We start from the raw sequence: 22067 nt of genomic DNA on the forward strand, positions 1-22067 counted from the left end.
TCTTGTGGTCTATTAAAATTATGAAATGATGATTTATGTTAAACTAATGAACTCACCAACCTTTTGGTTGACACTTTAAAGCATGTTTATTCTCAGGTACGAAAGAAATCTTCCGCTGTGCATTTGCTCATCTTAGAGATATTACTTGGAGTCATTCATGACATATTTCAAAAAACGTTGCATTCGAGTCGTTGAGTTCACCAAGATTATTATTAAGTCAATAATAGTAAAATATATTACGAAATGGTATGCATGTTGTCAACTTTCGATGTAATGAAAGATTGTCTTTTCAAAAACTAATGCGATGTTTGTAAAATGTATCATATAGAGGTCAAGTACCTCGCGATGTAATCAACTGTTGTGAATCATTTATAATCGATATGGACTTCGTCCGGATGGATTAGGATGAGTCTCTACACTTGGGACACACACATGATATTGCGCATATTATACACGTTTTTCTTCGCAATATCGGGTCGCGAATTTGGTTAATTGCAAAAGAATTGAAGACATTTTGACGATTATTATTGAAGAAACGAATTTGAGAGTCAAGAAGTGTTTATTGATGGCTTTTAAAGGAATTGAGGTATTTTCTACACCAAGTTATCATTACTATCATTACTAGCATCAGGTGCAGCGATAAGGCTTGACGCGCACCTAATCCAAGCGACGCACGTTTTTACGGGATCAGATATTTGGCAGGTATTTAAGGGATTTATATTGTGACGCCCCGTACAAAATCAACGTGTACAGATCATCAACAATAGGTCCATTACACGGTACAATACCACATGCTGTTTTAAAACAAGTTTTGCATTCATGAAAAGGTAACGTCTTTACCAACGTCAAATGTTTTACAAAGATAACGTGCTTCTACGAATAGAAAGCATTAACATAAGTACGTGACACAAAGGTCATTACAAAGCCATTGTTCAAATGTAACATTAGTTCTGAATGCAAAGTAAAAGTTCCATGAGTGAGACATCTCTAAACAATGCAGCAGAAGTCTAACACAGCGAGTCTATAACAGCGGAAGCAAATCGTCTAAGCACCTGAGAAATAACATGCTTAAAACGTCAACACGAATGTTGGTGAGCTATAGTTTGATTGTAAAAAACAATGTAATGTAGACCACGAGATTTCGTATTCAAAACAGTATCTCAAATCCGTATGATAAAGTATATGCTTATCCGTGGGCACCCGGTAACTAACTTAACAAGTAATATATCACCCCCTAAAAGTACACTTGGCGAGTGCGTATGTTCTCGAAGTATTAAACACCCGTTAAATGCTAGCGCGACTAGTCCGAGTGGGGATGTCAAACCCTATGGATCCTTATCTAAGATTCGCGTCTACCGGTTCAAAAACCAATAGTTAAACGTTACCGTGCTAAGGGGAATGTTTATGCCGTTATATAACCCACACATATATAAAGTTTAAGTACTCGTGTCAAGTAAGTAAAACATAAAAAGCGCATGTATTCTCAGTCCCAAAAATAGTAAAGTAAAAATGGAAGCTATAACTCACAATGAATGTGCGGTAAAATCGATACGACAATGTAAGCAAATAGTAAGTCGGTCCAAACAAGTAAGTTGGTCGATCCAAAAGGTCCTCAACCTAAGTCAATGGTTACTAAGTCAGTAAATCATCCCCAAAAGTTTAAAAGTAAATAAGTTAAGTCTTAAGTATCATCATCATCATCATCATCATTCGTAAAAGATAAAGTAAGTTTTCAACAAGAATAGAGGTCTAAACAAAAGGCTGAATTCAATCAGCTGCTATGACCTATATACAAACTGAAATGATGCAGGGCCAGTGGCCAAGCCTCCGTTTGTGAGTCCTCTTACCGCTGTCCAATTTTTAGATTCTAACTCGATGTCGTTTGGCCGTGGCGATGGTTTAAGCGCGAGTAGGTCAGAAATTTCAGCACGTCGTTACAAAGGCGTAGTGATTTTCGGAAGGCTATAAATCCCAAACCGTATATCGGATTTAGGCGAGTCTTAAATGAAAAGTCATCTAATCAAACCGAACTATCTGAAAATAAACTTTCCAGAAGTCCCAGGAGTCTGATAAGACTCCGAAAAATAGAAACAAGTGCTCCGGTGGGTTTCTTGGTACTTGATGCTTATCACGGTTCTCATCCTTGATGCGTATAAGCCTCAAGTGTACAACTATTTGATGTTTTAGCATCATTATGACCAAGTTTTAACCATCAACACACAACTAAAAGTAAAAGCTAACTTTCTACAAGTTTTGAACATCAAGGTTGTCTCTTTATTGTATAAACACAATAAAGCTTCAACCTTTGTCCCTTTGACACAAGTTTATGCATCTTCATCATATGAGATGATGAAGACTTGATTTTTATCACCATAAAAATCATAAAAAGGTTCCAAGTAAGTGAGATCTATAATAATAACTTAGATCTCAAGTGTTAAGAATCCCTAAGCTGGAAAGCTTGGATCTTTATAAGATTAATGAGACCATAAGCTAGAAAGCTAAGATCTAGTGAAAGTATTGAGACCATAAGCTAAAAAGCTAAGATATAAACAAAATAATGAAACCCTAAGCCAGAAAGCTTGGATCTTTAATGTTCTTAAAGATCCTTAAAGAAAAAGGCTAGATCTTCAAGTTTCATGAAGATCATAAATACAAGTTTTGATCTTTTTAACAAAATAAAGAGATCATAAGCTAGAAAACTTAGATCCAATAAAGTAATGAAGATTCAAAGCTAGAAAGCTTGAATCTTTCATGTTCTTGAAGGATTCAAATCAGAGTTTGAATTTTCAAGATATAACAAGATCAAGAAGCTAAAAAGCTTGATCCTTTAATGATGATGATGATGTCGTGTAGAAGAAGAGAAGAAGAAGAAGAAGAAGAAAATTTAAACTTACAATTTTTAGTGTGAGAAAGACTAGAGAGAGAATTAGAGAGCAAGTGTGTGTAAAATGTGAATGAGATCAAGTGTAAAATGGGTGAATAAGCTTGGTATATATAGTGGGGAGGGTGATGGAGGTTGTAGGTTATATGGGGGGGACAAGGGGATAACTTTTTGCTTTTTGATTTTTGCTTTTTGCTTAGTGGTGGTCTAAAGGTGGCTGATATCGGATAAAAAGTCACGTTTTCACCCCGGTATTAAGGCCCAAAAACAAGAAAGATTCAAACTTTGTCGACAAAATACCCACTTCGTAGGTTAGAATTGAAGAACAGGTAATTATGAAGGCGGTGCAAAAAGAATCAAGAGAATCAGAGCTAAAACGAAGATTCTAGATCAAAAACGGTGAAAGACAAGAAATCAAGTTACGATCCAGTGAATCAAGGCTGACCAGCACCAAAAACGGCTTGCCATACGGCTTGCCAGTATGGGGTACGGCCTGCCAAACGGTCCAGCAAACGGCCTCAAGAAACGGGCTGCCAAGCAAACGACTTGCCAAATACGGCTCACCAAACGGGTTGCCATACGGCTTGCCAGCCGTTTGCAGGCAAAAACTTTGCTTATTTAAAGGGTCTTTGTCATTCATTCCAACACACACTTCAATTCACTTCTTTCTCTCTCCTGTACAATATTTGTCATACTCTCAAGGCCTTCGACTCCGTGCGGGAAACCTAGTACCCGGAGAAGAACGCTGAAGATTGTATTAGGAGCGGTCTGGAGTCTTGAAGTTGTCACTTTTGTATTCAGAACTCGTTTAATCTACTGGTACTTCTATCCTTTATCTTATATAATGTTTTATGATATTGTTGCCATGATTAGCGAGTAGTTATCTTTAGTGTATGCTATGATGTAAGCAGTTATAATGCCGAAATAATATTATGGTTTGTGTATGCTATCGAAATGCTTTCTGATTATGCTTTAAACTCAATCGCTTTTCCAACTAATAGAACGTAGTTATAGGCTCTGTTATTGGGAAGTTGCGAACCCCGATTCAGATTACACTATCTGTGTCACCCCTTGGTAAGAGAAGTCTATCGGATACAACGTAAGATCGACTGAGGCACACCGATTGTAGTAAGTCTATCAAGCTTTGGATTTCGACTGAGGACTCTTTCGTAGTGAAACATATAACTAGACCCTTAGTACATTGTTGGTCCTAGACCATGCTAGTGTAGTCACCAAGCATATAAACTTCGTACGTGCACACTGAAGCACAACGGTTGTTGTAAGCTGTACCTCTGCTAAGTAAGGCCATGGAACCCGGTTAGTGTTGACCAGTACACTGCACCATAACGCGGTCTCAAGCATTGCACCCTGCTTGAGGGATTCTTAGTTAATTAAGGAACTGTTTGTTTAGACACATAAAGGATTGGACCGTTAGGATAACCGAACGTGTTCATGGAAGTCAGCTTGACTTGGCCATGGTGTTCTTTATAGTTGAACTCTTTTTAAGGGCCTAACTATCTTTCAAAACCAATCATTAACGAAAGCATTGAAACACATCACATCTCTCGGATATGGTAAACCATGTATTCTATTTTGCTTAAGAAAGTTTAGACCATTTTGGAATGTTAATACGTCACCCAACCGAGTCGCTCAATTGGATGAGCCGTCTGAACGTGTATGCCTGTAGTCAGACTGCACGGGCATCAGGGGTAAGGGACGTTGCTGTCTATTTAGAATCTTCAAGCCTAACGCAGTACCTAGTGACATGTCTTATGACAGGGGCGTTTAGGACCAGTGTAATGAATATAAGGCCTCTGCCTATTCATGAGCCAACATTCCATAATCTCGGTAGAATAACTGATGAAGTCATAGTATGCACTCACTTTAACCTTATCTGAATTACGAATTTTATCGCATTTACTTTATCTATCTTATAAATTAGAAAATCCTAAATTAAATAACCACTACTCCCTAACTATCTTAGGCTTAAATATATGTTCGATTCTACTGATATCTCAAAAATACGACTCTAGGTCATACTTCCCTTACTTATAAGGAGTAGTAAGATTTAGGCCCCGCTAAATATAAATTTAAAACAGTACCCTCTCCCACGAGTGGCTGATCCTGGCGAGCCGCTGCCCGACGACACCGCGCAAATAAAAACTGTCCGTTTTGGCCATATCACGTGAGAATACTAAGTTTTTGGCGCCGCTGCCGGGGAACTGGTATCAGGCAGTACTGCTCTCTATCAAACTTATTCACAAGCATTTAGTGGTATCTAAGAAAGATAATTATACACGGACTTGGTTGTTGGATTTTCCGAACAGTCGCCAATTATATTGGGATCAAAAGGATCCTGCCTCTCCGTAGTTGGCCTGGCCACTTGGTTTGTTGAATAGTTCGTGCGGAGCTCTGTTACAGAAATACCAGGGAATCAATAGCCAGAACCAAAAACATATTCAACCGTAGGATAGTTAGTTAATTAAATTAGATTACCTTAGATTACTTTAGACTACCTTATATCAAACTAGATAAAATTAGCTTACCTTAGAATTAGATTACCTTAGACTAGTTTAGCTTACTTTAGATTATCTTAGTTTATTTGCGAAAAATTAAAAACAAAAAGGCATACCTAGTGTATGACCCAAACCCGATCTAGACCAGGGCCGTTGCTATTCGTACCTGATCCAGACGCAATAATCTCTAAAGCACGCAAGGAAGCACGAATCAGAAATCAAATGGCGTTACGCGTTACTTTAGTAGAAAACACCAAACCCTCGATTGAAGGTCGAGGAGGACCAATCAGATTTCCAGAGATTCAAGGACACTCGTTCGAGTTAAAACATCACATCATCCAGCTTATCCAAAATAGCTGTCAGTTTCATGGATTACCGAACGACGATCCTAATTCTCACCTTGATAAATTTATATCTCTTTCGAACTCTTACAAACAGCCAGGGATAGGACAAGATATAGTCCGGCTATACTTGTTCCCCTATTCTCTCACTCATCATGCTTAAACTAGGTTTGAAGGACTGGAAAAAGATTCCATCACGTCATGGACGGAGATGGCTACTAAATTCCTAACCAAATATTTCCCTCCTTCTAAACAAACCAAACTGAAGAATGACGTCATTAACTTCAAACAAAGTTATGATGAATCTCTTTACACTGCATGGGAGCGATTCAAAACCCTGCTAAAGAAATGCCCTAATCACCAGCTAGAACGGTCAGCCCAAATATGTAGCTTTTACAATGGTCTTACGGTAAATCACAGGATGACGATCGATGCAGCAGCTCAAGGGAATCTGATGAACCAAACCGCAGATGAAGCATGGGAATTGCTCGAGAACATGACAATGCATCATCATGACTGGAATAGTGGTGAAAAAACTTCATCATCTGCCCCACTCTCTACACTTAACAATCAAACGGAGGCCATCAAATCCCTCATGGATAAGATGGAATCTCTTGCTAAACAACTCGGAGAATTGAAGACGTAGCCGCAGCAGGTTAACCAAGCTCAGGCTTATGTTAATTGTACCAACCCGCAACCCACTGAAGAATATCAAGTTGAGTACAAAAACCCTGACGGTTCAGTCTGTTACATTCAATACCCAGCTCGTCCACCAAATCCCGGATTCAATCAACCACCTAGGGTTAATCAATTTCAGCGAAGCAATCAACCTTTCCGCTATCGCTATCCACCTTATCCAACCCAACAATCTCAATTGACCTACGATCAACCACTTCCACTCATTGGTCCCCCAGTTGAGGAAAATTCCCCTACCACCCAGATTACAAAAGCAACTAATCCCACTCTCGGATCTGATGATCAATTGACTCAGTTCATTCAAGGACAACAACAACTAAATCAGAGAACTGCAGCCAGACAAGATCAGACGGAGATACTAATGAGAAATCAATTGGCTACGCTCAAAAGTTTAGAAACACAGCTCAGACAGTTATCGCAACGCCTTGAAACCCGACCGCAGGGAAGATTGCCAAGTAATACTATCCAAAATCCCCATATAGAAGAAGCAAAGCAAATGGATTCCGTGATCCCAGAGGAAGAACCACGGAGAAGGTCAGCTAGGTTCAAGAACAAATCGACATATACTCAGAAGCTGACCCCTGAAACTCCAGTTCGCGTACCTTATCCTGGAAGGCTACAAGAAGAACCATCCAAGCTTGATTCCTTTAAACTTGATGGAAGATTCCTGGACACTATGTCCAAAGTTCCCAACCAAAAGAGATACATCCGAAGGCTTCTTTCTACAAAGGAGAGGATACCAGACTCTAACAAAATTCCACTGAGTGAAGAATGCTCTGCATTACTCAGAAACTCTCTACCACCAAAGCTAGGAGATACGGGCCGATTCGTTTTCCCATGTTCAATCTACCAATCTGGAACCATTCATGCGCTAGCAAATTTAGGAGCAAGTATCAACCTAATCCCCTACTCTCTCTACAAGAGATTAGAGTTAGGAGACTTGTCACCAACCAAAATGACAATCCAACTTGCCGATCATACAATTCGATATCCTAAGGGCATAGTTGAGAACGTCTTGGTGAAAGTCGACAAATTCTTGTATCCTACGGATTTCGTAGTAATGGAAGACCTACACACACCAGTAGTGTTAGGAAGACCTTTCATGAATACGGCTAGGACTGTCATTGATGTGTACAATCACACCTTGATCTTACGATCGCATGGGGAGAGCATTACCTTCAAAATTGATTGTAACAACGCAAACCAAACCACGAACAATCCACTTAAAATACCAAAAAAAAAAAAAATTTGTTTGTTCAGCAACTGGCGCGGCGCGCCAAACTGGTCTGTCCTAAAAAGTTTGAAATGCGAAAAAGATTGGCCACTTCCCGACCTAATTAGACAAAACGCTTTTATCCACATGTTTAAATATATAAAACTAACACGTTCCATTTATAAAAAGGGTTTTACGACACCGGGCCCACATATGCCCAAATTACCCCTTTTAAGTACAAATACAAGTTTTCGACCACAAGACTTTTAATACAAAACAAAGCCGAGCATGGAGATTGGGGATACGCTACCCAATCCTAATCAATCCAAAAGCAAGCCTTCTAAAGCAACTACGCGAGTCCACTAGTCCCACGCTTACCCGAGCCACCGCATCCATGCAAATCTATAAAAAGGTAAACAACGAGAGGGTAAGCTAACGCTTAGTGAGTGAGAATATACTATATACATATATATGCATAAAATGGACACGCCACACAAAACCAAATACCGCATACCGGAGCATCCAAGCATAAAGGCAAGCTAGTCTAAGCATACCGTAAGATCACTAAGCAACGAGCTAAAGATACATCAACAAAATATAAGTTCACCAACAACGATGTGAACAATGCCAATAAGCTACACCCGGAGGGTTAGCTACATCACGACAATACAACATTATATGTATACAATATATATATATATATATATATATATATATATATATATATATATATATATATATATATATATATATATCTCGAATAACATAATTTGCTTAAGCTTACAACGCAATAACCATGGTTAACCAATCGCACAAGGGAATGGCGCTCGCGAAAATGCCATCGGTGCTCATAACATCCGTTAGGGTACTTAACACCTTGTATCACTAACCCTTAGGGTGGCACCTTAACACCTCGGCACTTCACCCGGAGTGGCATCTTAACACCTCGATGCTTCACTCATTATTTTACGGAGTGGTGTCTTAACATCTCGACACTACACCCCTAGGTGGCATCTTAACACCTCGATGCTTCACCCCGAGTGGCATCTTAAAACCTCGATGCTTCACTCATCACGTGAAACATGGTGTCTTAGCACCTCGACACTACACATTTCACGCTACAACAAATATATACATTATATACCTACACATATAATTATTCCACTCACTATATTAACCCTTCGTCATTGGGGTTATATAAGTCCACATCACACGCCCATGTGATAACGTACACACAAAGTGTGCACCTCGCCAAAGTGGTCAACCAAAGCGCACAACCGTTCCAATTGGACCTATACACAAGTCCAACAATTCCACCTATACGAGAAGCGAGCTCTATAAGCGAGAACCCCTTCACCCGACCCGCACCCATCCTACACATACATATGCATATAGGATATTAACACTCACCTTGTCGCCTTGAAGAATGCTACCGAATAATCCGCAATCGCCGATGGAATGTACCTAATCCATTTATGACATAACAAGTAACACAATTTGGGTGGATATACAAATCAACCCAAATTGACAACTAGTGCAATTTTGACCCAAATGCACTTCCAAGCACAAACCGCGCCCAAACTAACCAATAATCACTAACACAAGTGAGAATGGTCCTAATATGCCAATCAAACCCAATCATAGGTGTTAAACACCTATCTTGCCCAAAATGACACTTAAACCCTAATTTGACCCATAAGAAGTCAATATCACGCCATTAGCAAGTTTTGACACCAAAACATATTTAACTCGGTTCTATGCTTCAACTTAATCCATTTTAAGTTTATAAACCTTATTAAATCGGCAATTGAGTCATAATCATCTACAAACCCTAATTTTGACTCTAGTCAAAATTAATCAACCATAAGAACCCTAATGGTTTCCAAAACACCAATAATCACTAACACTAGTGATTATACACCATTTACAAGTCTTAAACATGGTTAAATCATTAACCAACCCAAAACCCGTCAAATATCAAAATAGCAAGTTTCCATAAACCCTCTTCATCAACCAAATGGGTTTTACAACTAACAATCTCAAATCCTAACTTGAATATCAAATCTAACAAATGAAATTTGGAGTTAGAACTTACCAATACTACCAAAACATAGCTAGGAGCGAGATGAACAACTTTAAAACCCGAGCTTTGGCGAGAATTCGACTCCTTCTTCTCCAAATCAAGCTCTCTCACTCTAGAACTCTTCCTCTCTCTCTAGATGTGGATGAGAGCGTTTGTGTGGGTGAGAAATGAGCTCCAATGGAGTTCTAGATCAGTTTTGGTGACCCTAAACCGACCCTAAATGAAAAGACCAAAGTACCCCTCATTTAAACCTTTTAAAAAGGCTGAAAATTGCATCAGACGGGATCGGCGAGCCGCGCCAAAAGGTGGAGCGCCGCTCCAACCTACAGGTCAGTTTTCAGAAACTTGTTTTGGCCATAACTTTTTGACCGTAGCTCCGTTTTCGATGAATCAAATATCGTTGGAAACGTAATAAGATTTTATTTCCAATGGTAAGGCTTTGAAACATCAACTCAAACTTTATTTAGGGTTGAAAAGATACGTACACACCTTGTCACTTCAGACAACGTCCAGTTTTCTTCGACGTTCGAGCAAACAACACGTACATGCTTCGTACACTTCATACACGTATCGTACACCATAAATACATTATGTACAATAAATATTTGGGTCTTACAACTCTCCCCCACTTAAACTCGATCACGTCCTCGTGATCTTCTCCACTTAACCAATCCGGACCTACTTAACGGTCCTCAATCATAAGTCCCAATCGGAATTTTCCTAGACAATTCTTCCCAATGAATCACCTTTAACAACTAAATCGTCACCCGCGATTTATCAAATCCACCAACCGAGCACTAAAACCTTGCTCAATCCCTCACATCGGGAAAAACTCGACCAATCTCAAACCGAGATATCAATTCCTTGGCGTACCTTTACCAAGGACCACGCTAAAAGCGACCAAGTCTCAACCTAAAGTCAACAATCCGAACGTTGAAGATCGAACCACATGAATCCTTACGGATTACACTTACCACTAAACATCCTTTGTAGTGCGCAATACAACCAATACGCCACTATCCTAACATCAGATGAGCGAAACACGGCTATCGCAATCACTAATCACACAACATGGTCCTCACGATCCCACCATCGGTGTATAAAACGACCGATAGATCACACCACACGGTCCTTACGAACCCACCATCGGTGTATAAAACAACCGATAGATCACTCAACACCGGATGAAGTCAGCGGACCCCGTCAACGGTCATGCTTCACCGATATAACACTACACCCATGATGAAGTCAGCGGACCCCGAAGGTCATGCTTCACCAATCAACGATCTCATGATGAAGTCAGCGGACCCCGTGAAACAACCCAACCCGTATTCCATACGATAAATTTTTTTTTTATATAATATACATTTACGCGCCAATTAAATATGTAAACCATTCCACAAGTTCCATTTAAACGTACATCAATTTAAATGTTTACAAAAGGCACGAAGGCCATTAATTAAGTTTTATACAAGTTTGACCCACTACAATGATAGTTTATAATCCAAACGACACTCGAGCATGGTTTGGGGCTAAACTACCCAAAACGTTAGGCCAATTTCGAAGAGCTAACACCAAAAGCACCCCCCGACAACATAAGCGGGAGACCACTAGTCCAAACGTATGCCCTTACCCTTGTCCAAGCCGGAACCTATAAAATGGTAAACAACGAGAGGGTAAGCAAGGCTTAGTGAGTGCAACAATTATACATACATATATATAACCTACTTACTTGCAAACACTTACCAAATCTGCATACATACTAGTTACATAATTAGCATACCTTTCACATGTATAACGCTAAGTATCACGATAACAAGGCTAGTGTAACAATAGCTTATAACACAACAATACAATATGCTAAAACACAAGTATAACGATGATGTTCACAACATCCGTAGTACTCAAGATCTCAAGGCTAGCCCAACGAATGGTATCGTCAACATCAAACTTAAATCCCATTCGCCTATATTAATGTGGTATCGTCAACACCGAACTTTAAACCCACATATGAGGTATCATCAACAACGAACTTTAAACCCTCATCAACGTCACTACAATAATCGTATGGCATCGTCAACATCGAACTTTAATTCCATACGTATTAGGTATCGTCAACAACGAACTTTAAACCCTCATCCACAATGTAATATACTCTAGGGTATGGTATCGTCAACATCGAACTTTACCCATACCCCACAAGCAAATAAATCATATACATGCATATATAATTATTCCACTCACCTTAACACTTCGGTGGTGATTTAAATGCTTCCGTACACCTCGAGCAAAGTACCTAATACATAGGTACACATTTAATACACAACTAATGGCATTTACCACATTACTTCCACTTGAGCATTTAATGTCCCAATTTTCATTAAATGACTTAACTACTCACAACCGCCCATAAATGGCCAAGACTCGACTTTAATCACTAAGACTAGCGAATTAAAGTCTATTAACTTCAATTAACACAAAACTTAGGGTAATCCCTACCCATTTCATCTAATTAGGTCAATTAGTACATTTTGACCTATTTTATATTACTTAGACTCAAAATCAAGTCAAACTTACCCATTAACACTTCTTTCATAATTCTTAAAGTGCATTAGTGACTAACAACACCAATTGGCACTTACACTCTCAAATCACAAGGCCAAAACCCTAGATTGTGGCTATTAGGGTTTCATTGCAACAACATAACCCAAACTCACCCATTTTACCCTCAAATGGGTCATACAATTCTCTAGTAACCAAAACCCTAGCCATTAACCAATTAAAACTTAAATCATAAGGTTAGAACTTACCGAGACTACCAACGCGTAGCTAGAGACACAAGGAACAACTTTAATTCTTGTTCCAAATATCAACCCTCAATCCTCCACTCTCAAATCTCACTTTTAATCCAAATGGGTTTTAAGTTTTGGGAGAGAAAACAGAAAAAGAAAATGAATTAAATGAATATGTGGTGGAGAGTTAATGCTCCCATCAGATCCACATGTCAATTTACCATTTTGCCCCTTAAAATCCCTTAAATTGAGCTAAGTCCGACACCAGTTCAGCAGAACTATCGCGGCGCGGACTTAATCATCGCGGCGCGACACATAAAGGGAAAATAGGCCCTCCTTAACCCACTTCCTGATCCTGGTTCGCTTGATATGCCGCGGCGCGGACCCATTTGCCGCGGCGCGGCTTAAGGCTGCATCTGAATAGCTTAACCACCTTAAACAATTTTCGATGTTATTTAATTTGTACAATCCAAACCCGCTTCCTATATTCACCTAGCCTTCCACAATAGTTTCACAAGACTTAATGCTAACAAAACCTAAGTTTAAACTTATATATATATATGCACACATTATCAAGTATACATAGATATATATATATATATATATATATATATATATATATATATATATATATATATATATATATATATATATATATATATATATACATATATTCGTACATTTACGCATAAGCTAACGAGTTATAGACGTACAAATGATTAAGTAGGTACCTTTCGATACGTACGGGAAAACGTGGTGTTACAACTCTCCCCCAGTTGAATTGGAGCGCGTCCTCGCGATCCAAGCCGCATGACAAGAAGGAAGATAAACCAACACAAACTCTTCGGGCTCCCAAGTAAACTCGGAACCCTTACTACGACGCCATTGAACTTTAAAAGTCCTAACCTCTTTATGTCTCAACCTTTTGACCTTCTCATCAAGTATAGCAATCGGCTCCTCAATATACTCTAACTTATTGTTTAGCTCAATTTCGTCTAAAGGCACCCAAGATGAATCATCCGCAAGACACTTACGGAGATGAGAAACATGAAATGTATTATGGATCCCCTCAAGCTCTTCAGGTAATTCCAAACGATACGCGACTTCACCAACACGAGCTAAAACTTTAAATGGTCCAATAAACCGAGGAGCTAACTTTCCTCGTTTTCGAAATCGAATAATACCCTTCCATGGCGAAACCTTAAGCATCACCATGTCACCTTCTTGAAATTCAATCGTTCGTCTACGCTTGTCGGCATACAACTTTTGCCTATCTTGAGCCTTTTTCAAATGCTCCCGAATCATATCAATTTTTCTATTCGTCTCTAAGACCAAATCGGTACTCCTGATTTCCTTTTGTCCCACTTCACCCCACCAAAGGTATGTGCTCGTCCCAACTACCACCAACCGTCCGTTTGAGGATGATACGCCGTGCTTAATTTTAATTGCGTACCCATATCTTCGTGAAACTTTTCCCAAAATCGAGATGTAAAACGAGTACCTCGATTCGAAACAATCGATACAGAAACACCGTGTCGAGAGATGACTTCCTTGATAAACAACTTAGCCAAGGTCTCCGACGATATTGCTTCCTTAATGGGAAGAAACAAAGCGCTTTTCGTCAATCGATCTACTATAACCCAAATCGAATCAAATTGGGTTCTCGCCGTTTTAGGTAACTTTGTGATGAAATCCATGGTAATGTGCTCCCATTTCCATTTAGGGATCTAACGGTTGTAACTTACCATACGGCTTTTGGTGCTCAGCTTTAACTTGCAAACACGTGATGCATTGCTCAACATACTTCACAACATCATGTTTCATGCCCGACCACCAATAATCTTTCATTAAATCAAGATACATTTTTGTCGCGCCCGGATGAATGGAATACTTTGACTTATGTGCTTCATCGAGTAGCACTTGTCGGTAATCACCCATCTTAGGCACCCACACTCTTCCTTGAAAAGACAACAAACCACACGAGCCCATAGTAATGAACTCCGATTGTCCCACAATTCACTCCGCATGCTTGTTGTGAATGTAAGCCTCTATTTGAATCACACCGAGTTTTTCAAGAAAATCGTTAGTAATAATCATACGTAACAATCCCAATCGTAATGCCGGGTGATGACTCTTTCGACTTAACGCATCCGCGACCACATTCGCCTTGCTCGGATGATAAAGTATTTCACAATCATAGTCTTTTACCACATCCATCCACCTACGTTGACGATAATTCAAATCTCGTTGATTAAAGAGATGTTTCAAACTCTTATGATCCGAATAAATCGTACACTTGACACTGATAATGCTAAAAACGAACATATATTTTATAGCATTATCCCTCAAGAAAGACAAGCTTTTAGTTGCAATTGTTCTATTTACAAGTAATATTCGTTTAAATAATAAAAGGTGAAGACAAAAGACAGACTCGACGAATTGAAGACGCAAACGACCAAAAAGCTCAAAAGTACAAAGTACAATCAAAGAGGTTCCAATTATTGATAAGAAACGTCTCGAAATTACAAGAGTACAAGAAGCGAAACGCAAAGTACAAGATATTAAATTATACGCAAGGACGTACAAAAATCCGGAACCGGGACCAGAGTCAACTCTCAACGCTCGACGCAACGGACTAAAAATTACAAGTCAACTATGCACATAAATATAATATAATATTTAAATTATTCTTATAATTATTAATATATTATATAATATATTAATAAACCGTCAGCAGAAGAAAACAACCACATGTGAGCCTCCCCAGCTGGCCATGCGATCGCATGGCCTTGAAGGGCAAAGCTCATGCGATCGCATGAGTCCCTTTTTATGGTCACAGGCCTATAAAACTCGCGTTTTTGGTGATCATAAAACACATCTTTTTCTAATATATCTCTTACGTATATATATATATATATATATATATATATATATATATATATATATATATATATATAATTTTAATTTTAATTTTAATTCTAATAATAAGGGTATGTTAGCGAATGTTGTAAGGGTGTAAGTCGAAATTCTGTCCGTGTAACGCTACGCTATTTTTAATCATTGTAAGTTATGTTCAACCTTTTTAATTTAATGTCTCGTAGCTAAGTTATTATTATGCTTATTTAAAACGAAGTAATCATGATGTTGGACTAATTACTAAAATTGGGTAATTATGCTTTGTACCATAATTAGGGTTTGAACAAAAGAACGACACTTGTGGAAATTAGACTATGGGCTATTAATGAGCTTTATATTTATTTAATTAAATGATAGTTTGTTAATTTAATATGAAGATTTACATTTGGACGTGCCTATAAATAACCACATACACTCGATCGGACACGATGGGCGGGATATTTATATGTACGAATAATCGTTCATTTAACCGGACACTGGAATGGATTAATAGTCACTAGAATTATTAAAACAGGGGTGAAATTATGTACAAGGACACTTGGCATAATTGATAACAAAGTATTAAAACCTTGGGTTACACATAGTCGATAACCTGGTGTAATTATTAAACAAAGTATTAAAACTTTGTTACAGTTTAAGTCCCCAATTAGTTGGAATATTTGACTTCGGGTATAAGGATAATTTGACGAGGACACTCGCACTTTATATTTATGACTGATGGACTGTTATGGACAAAAACCAGACGGACATATTAAATAATCCAAGACAAAGGACAATTAACCCATGAGCATAAAACTAAAAATCAACACGTCAAACATCATGATTACGAAAGTTTAAATAAGCATAATTCCTTTATTTTCATATTTAATTGCACTTCTAATTATTACGTTTTTTTTATTGTCATTGTATTTAATTGCACTTTTAATTATCGTACTCTTTAATTATCGCAAGTTTATTTTATCGCACTTTTATTTATCGCAATTTCATTATCGTTATTTACTTTACGCTTTAAATTAAGTCTTTTATTTATTTAACATTTTACATTAGGTTTTAACTGCGACTAAAGTCTTAAAAATCGACAAACCGGTCATTAAACGGTAAAAACCCCCTTTTATAATAATAATATTACTTATATATATTTGTATTTTTATAAATTAAAACTAATATAGCGTTAAGCTTTGTTTAAAAGATTCCCTGTGTAATGAACCGGACTTACTAAAAACTATACTACTGTACGATTAGGTACACTGCCTATAAGTGTTGTAGCAAGGTTTAAGTATATCCATTCTATAAATAAATAAATATCTTGTGTAAAATTGTATCGTATTTAATAGTATTTCGTTATAAAATATAAGCTATTTCATATACACCTCGCATAACATCAAGTATTTTTGGCGCCGCTGCCGGGGAACAATTCTGCTAAAACGCCGGAAGCGCAACGCTAATATATAAAAAAAAAAGATTTTTATTAATTTTTAAGTCTACTATTATAAAAATTACGCTTTTGTAAAAATACGTTTTAAAAATTCGAAAATATAAAAAGAAAAACAAAAATATAAATATTTTTAAGAGTTTGTTAAACATATAAGTTTTATAAAGTTTCTTTAATTTTATTTTAGTTTGTAAAAAAAATATATAAGTTTTATTTACATATATATAAATATATAAAATAGAAAACAGAAAAAAAAATAATAAAAACTCTCGGCCCGTACTGTAGCAGCCCGTAACCTGGCCCAAAATCAAATCTCATGCGATCGCATGAGCCCGAAGGCATAACTTCATGCGATCGCATGAAGGCACCTGACACGCCACAGTAAAACCCTAAACAGCATTAATTACGGGTTATTATTATTATTATTAATTAAACCTCAACTAGGTTATTATTATTATAATATTTAGTTTTAATTCTTTAATTTGTATTTTTAGTTAATTTAGTTTTAATAATTTATAAAATTAATAGTTTTATAAAATAAATAATATAAAAATAATATTTTTATAAAAATTATACTTTTTACAACTTTAAGTATATTTTTATATTTTATTCCTTTTTATTTGTTTTTAGCGTAATATTTGTATTTTTCGCTCGTATTTAGTTTTAAGTCATAGTTTTTGCCATAGTTATTTTGTGTTTACTTCTAGATTTTTAGGCTTTGCCGTAAAATCCCTTAAGTGCTTTTTCTTTAGACTAAGATTTAGGTGCTTTAGAATTTTGCGACGCTGTTCTAAGTTTTTAGTACCTTTTTAAGATATTGCCATTTGGGATATAGAATTCCTTGTAAGCTTTAATATTTTTAGACGCAACTTTTAATTCTTAGTTTTTAGTTCCTTTTTAAGTTTTGACGCGCTACTTTCTTATTTTTATTTTTCGACGCCTATTATTTTTCAATCTTTTATTTTTTGACGTTTTTCGACGCGCTCTTTTTCTTTCTTATTTCTCGCCATTCTAGTTTTTAGGACTTAGAATTTTCTCTATTTCTTATCTAATATTTCTTTAAATTACGAAAATTTATTTTAAGTGGTTAAATTGATAGACATCAAAATTTTCTGGTTCATAGTAATAGTTGGATTTGTACGTGGACCGGGTTATTGGAGCCAAACAGTACTCAATTATATTGAGACCAAACGAATCCTGCCCCTCTGCTGCATCTTTTGGCTATTCGAAATGTGGGCAAAATCAGAAAAGTCTATCAAGACATCTAGTAATAAGGGTATGTTAGCGAATGTTGTAAGGGTGTAAGTCGAAATTCTGTCCGTGTAACGCTACGCTATTTTTAATCATTGTAAGTTATGTTCAACCTTTTTAATTTAATGTCTCGTAGCTAAGTTATTATTATGCTTATTTAATCCGAAGTAATCATGATGTTGGGCTAAAAATATTAAAATTGGGTAATTGGGCTTTGTACCATAATTGGGGTTTGGACAAAAGAACGACACTTGTGGAAATTAGACTATGGGCTATTAATGGGCTTTATATTTATTTAACTAAATGATAGTTTGTTAATTTTAATATAAAGATTTACAATTGAACGTCCCTATAAATAACCATATACACTCGATCGGACACGATGGGCGGGGTATTTATATGTACGAATAATCGTTCATTTAACCGGACACGGGAATGAATTAATAGCCACTAGAATTATTAAAACAGGGGTGAAATTATGTACAAGGACACTTGGCATAATTGATAACAAAGTATTAAAACCTTGGGTTACATTAAGTCGACATCCTGGTGTAATTATTAAACAAAGTATTAAAATCTTGTTACAGTTTAAGTCCCCAATTAGTTGGAATATTTAACTTCGGGTATAAGGATAATTTGACGAGGACACTCGCACTTTATATTTATGACTGATGGACTGTTATGGACAAAAACCAGACGGACATATTAAATAATCCAGGACAAAGGACAATTAACCCATGGGCATAAAACTAAAATCAACACGTCAAATATCATGATTACGGAAGTTTAAATAAGCATAATTCTTTTATTTCATATTTAAATTCCTTTATTTTATATTTAATTGCACTTCTAATTATAGCACTTTTATTTATTGTTATTGTATTTAATTGCACTTTTAATTATCGTACTTTTTAATTATCGCAAGTTTATTTTATCGCACTTTTATTTATCGCAATTTCATTATCGTTATTTACTTTACGCTTTAAATTAAGTCTTTTATTTATTTAATATTTTACATTTTGTTTTAATTGCGACTAAAGTTTTAAAATCGACAAACCGGTCATTAAACGGTAAAAACCCCCCTTTATAATAATAATATTACTTATATATATATTTGTATTTTTATAAAATAAAACTAATATAGCGTTAAGCTTTGATTAAAAGATTTTCCCTGTGGAACGAACCGGACTTACTAAAAACTACACTACTGTACGATTAGGTACACTGCCTATAAGTGTTGTAGCAAGGTTTAAGTATATCCATTCAATAAATAAATAAATATCTTGAGTAAAATTATATCGTATTTAATAGTATTTTCTTGTAAAATTTAATAGTATTTTATACCCCTTAGCTTTAACTATCAAGTATTTTTGGCGTCGCTGCCGGGGAGACATCTAGCTTAAAAGCCGGAAGCGCAACGCTAAATATAAAAAAAAAATACGCTTTTGTAAAAATACGTTTTAAATATTCGAAAATATAAAAAGAAAAACAAAAATATAAATATTTTTAAGAGTTTGTAAGTTATATAAAAATTTTCTTTACCTTTATTTTTTTAAAAAAATATAAGTTTTATTTAATTTATATAAATATATTACATAATTTTTTATTAAAACAGCAAAACAGAAAAAAAAAAAAATAAAAACACTCGAGTCCAGATACTGTTACAGCCCGTATCCTGGCCCAAAACCTCAGCTCATGCGATCGCATGAGCCCGAAGGCAAAATCTCATGCGATCGCATGAGAGTGTCTGACACGCCAACTGCAACCCTAATTCAGCATTTATTACGGGGTTTATTTATATTATTATTACTTTAACCCTAATTTGGTTATTTTTATTATAATATTTAGTTTTAATTTTATTATTTTGTATTATTTAGTTTTAATTAGTTAATTAATTTATATAAACTTAATAGTTTTATAAAATAAATAATATAAAAATAATATTTTTATAAAAATTGTACTTTTTACAACTTTTAGTATATTTTTATATTTTGTCCCTTTTTAATTGTTTTAGCGTAATATTTGTATTTTTCGCTCGTATTTAGTTATTAATTCATAGTTTTTGCCATATTTATTTTTATTTCTAGATTTTTAGGCTTTGCCGTAAAATCCCTTAAGTGCTTTTTCTTTAGACTAAGATTTAGGTGCTTTAGAATTTTACGACGCCTTTTTAAGTTTTAGTTCCTTTTTAAGATATTGCCATTTGGGATATAGTTTTACTTGTAAGCTTTAATATTTTTAGACGCCTTTTACCTATGTATCAATTATCATTCCAATTAGTAATCTCAATTTGCGATTATAATTTTAAGTTAGTGATAGCAATAAGGTTGGGTTAGTCAAGTATTTTTAAGTTTTATAAGTCACTCTTTTTCTTTCTTATTTTTCGACGCCTTTTATTTTTTCGACCTTTTTCGACGCGCTCTTTTTCTTTCTTATTTCTCGCTATTCTAGTTTTAGGACATGGATTTTTTTTTCTACTTCTTATCTATACTTCTTAAAATTACGAAAATTTATTTTAAGTGGTTAAATTGATAGACATCAAAATTTTCTGGTTCGTAGTAATAGTTGGATTTGTACGTGGACCGGGTTATTGGAGCCAAACAGTCCTCAATTAAATTGAGACCAAACGAATCCTACCCCTCTACTGCATCTTTTGGCTATTCGAAACGTGGGCAAAATCAGAAAAGTCTATTAATTGGATAACTTATATAATTTTTTCTTTCCTTTTAAAAACTAATAGGATATTCAGTGAATGCACCGAGCAAGACGTTCACCACCTTTTGTACGTTCACCACCTGTAACTAGATCAAGACATCTAGCAAATATTACCACCGTTGATTTTTCTTTAGAATCGTCATCCAGTCAACCAAGTACTCCAGTTCAAATATCCGATAATCCATTTTTTGAACCCGACCTCACAATTGAGAATCCGGAGAATATTCAGGGACGATTCATAGATCCTGAACCATTAATTTTTTCTCCGGAACCACCAATCATTCAAACAGAGATTGTTGAGGAACGAACCATTAAATCAGAATCCTCTAGTGATTCCAATTCAACAAATTCAATTATGGAGAATCTGGAACCTTTAAGTATGGAAGATCGAATGAGAGCTAAACGCACTGGCCAAGGTCACGTAATTACTCATCCTGACATTAATGCGCCAGATTATGAAATCAAAGGACAAATTCTACACATGGTGACTAATCAATGCCAATTTAGTGGTGCGCCGAAGGAAGATCCAAATGAACATCTTCGTACCTTTAATAGGATCTGCACTCTATTTAAAATCCGAGAAGTGGAGGATGAACAGATATATCTCATGTTATTTCCCTGGACTTTAAAGGGAGAAGCCAAAGATTGGTTGGAATCGTTACCTGAAGGGGCGATTGATACATGGGACGTTTTAGTTGAAAAATTTCTTAAACAATTCTTTCCGGCATCTAAAGCCGTAAGACTTCAAGGAGAAATTTTTACGTTCACACAGAAGCCGAATGAAACTCTATATGAGGCGTGGACAAGATTTGGAAAATTATTAAGAGGATGTCCGCAACATGGTTTAGACACCTGTCAAATAGTACAAATATTCTACCAAGGATGCGACATCACTACAAGGAAAGACATCGATATAGCAGCTGGTGGTTCTATTATGAAGAAAACCGAAACTGATGCTTACAAAATTATTGATAATACTGCTTCCCACTCACATGAGTGGCACCAAGAAAAAGATATCGTTAGATCATCTAAAGCAGCTAGAGCCGATTCTAGCCATGACTTAGATTCTATTTCCGCAAAGATAGATGCTGTCGAGAGACGAATGGAAAAGATGACTAAAGATATCCACTCAATACGAATTAGTTGTGAGCAGTGTGGAGGACCACATTTGACAAAAGATTGTCTCAGTATTGAATTAACAATGGAACAAAGAGAGAATGTTTCATATCTA

At 36.2% G+C, this 22067-nt stretch overlaps 1 non-coding gene across 1 annotated transcript; it reads right to left on the minus strand.

The window, feature by feature from the left end:
- Positions 1–21575: 21575 nt before the first annotated feature.
- LOC139846196 (small nucleolar RNA R71) lies at positions 21576–21682 on the minus strand. Its single transcript, XR_011758928.1, has one exon. It is a non-coding gene; the product is annotated as a small nucleolar RNA R71 (small nucleolar RNA).
- Between the last annotated feature and the right edge of the window lie 385 nt (positions 21683–22067).

Source organism: Rutidosis leptorrhynchoides, chromosome 4, assembly GCF_046630445.1.
Source record: "Rutidosis leptorrhynchoides isolate AG116_Rl617_1_P2 chromosome 4, CSIRO_AGI_Rlap_v1, whole genome shotgun sequence".
Classification (NCBI taxonomy): Eukaryota; Viridiplantae; Streptophyta; class Magnoliopsida; order Asterales; family Asteraceae; genus Rutidosis; species Rutidosis leptorrhynchoides.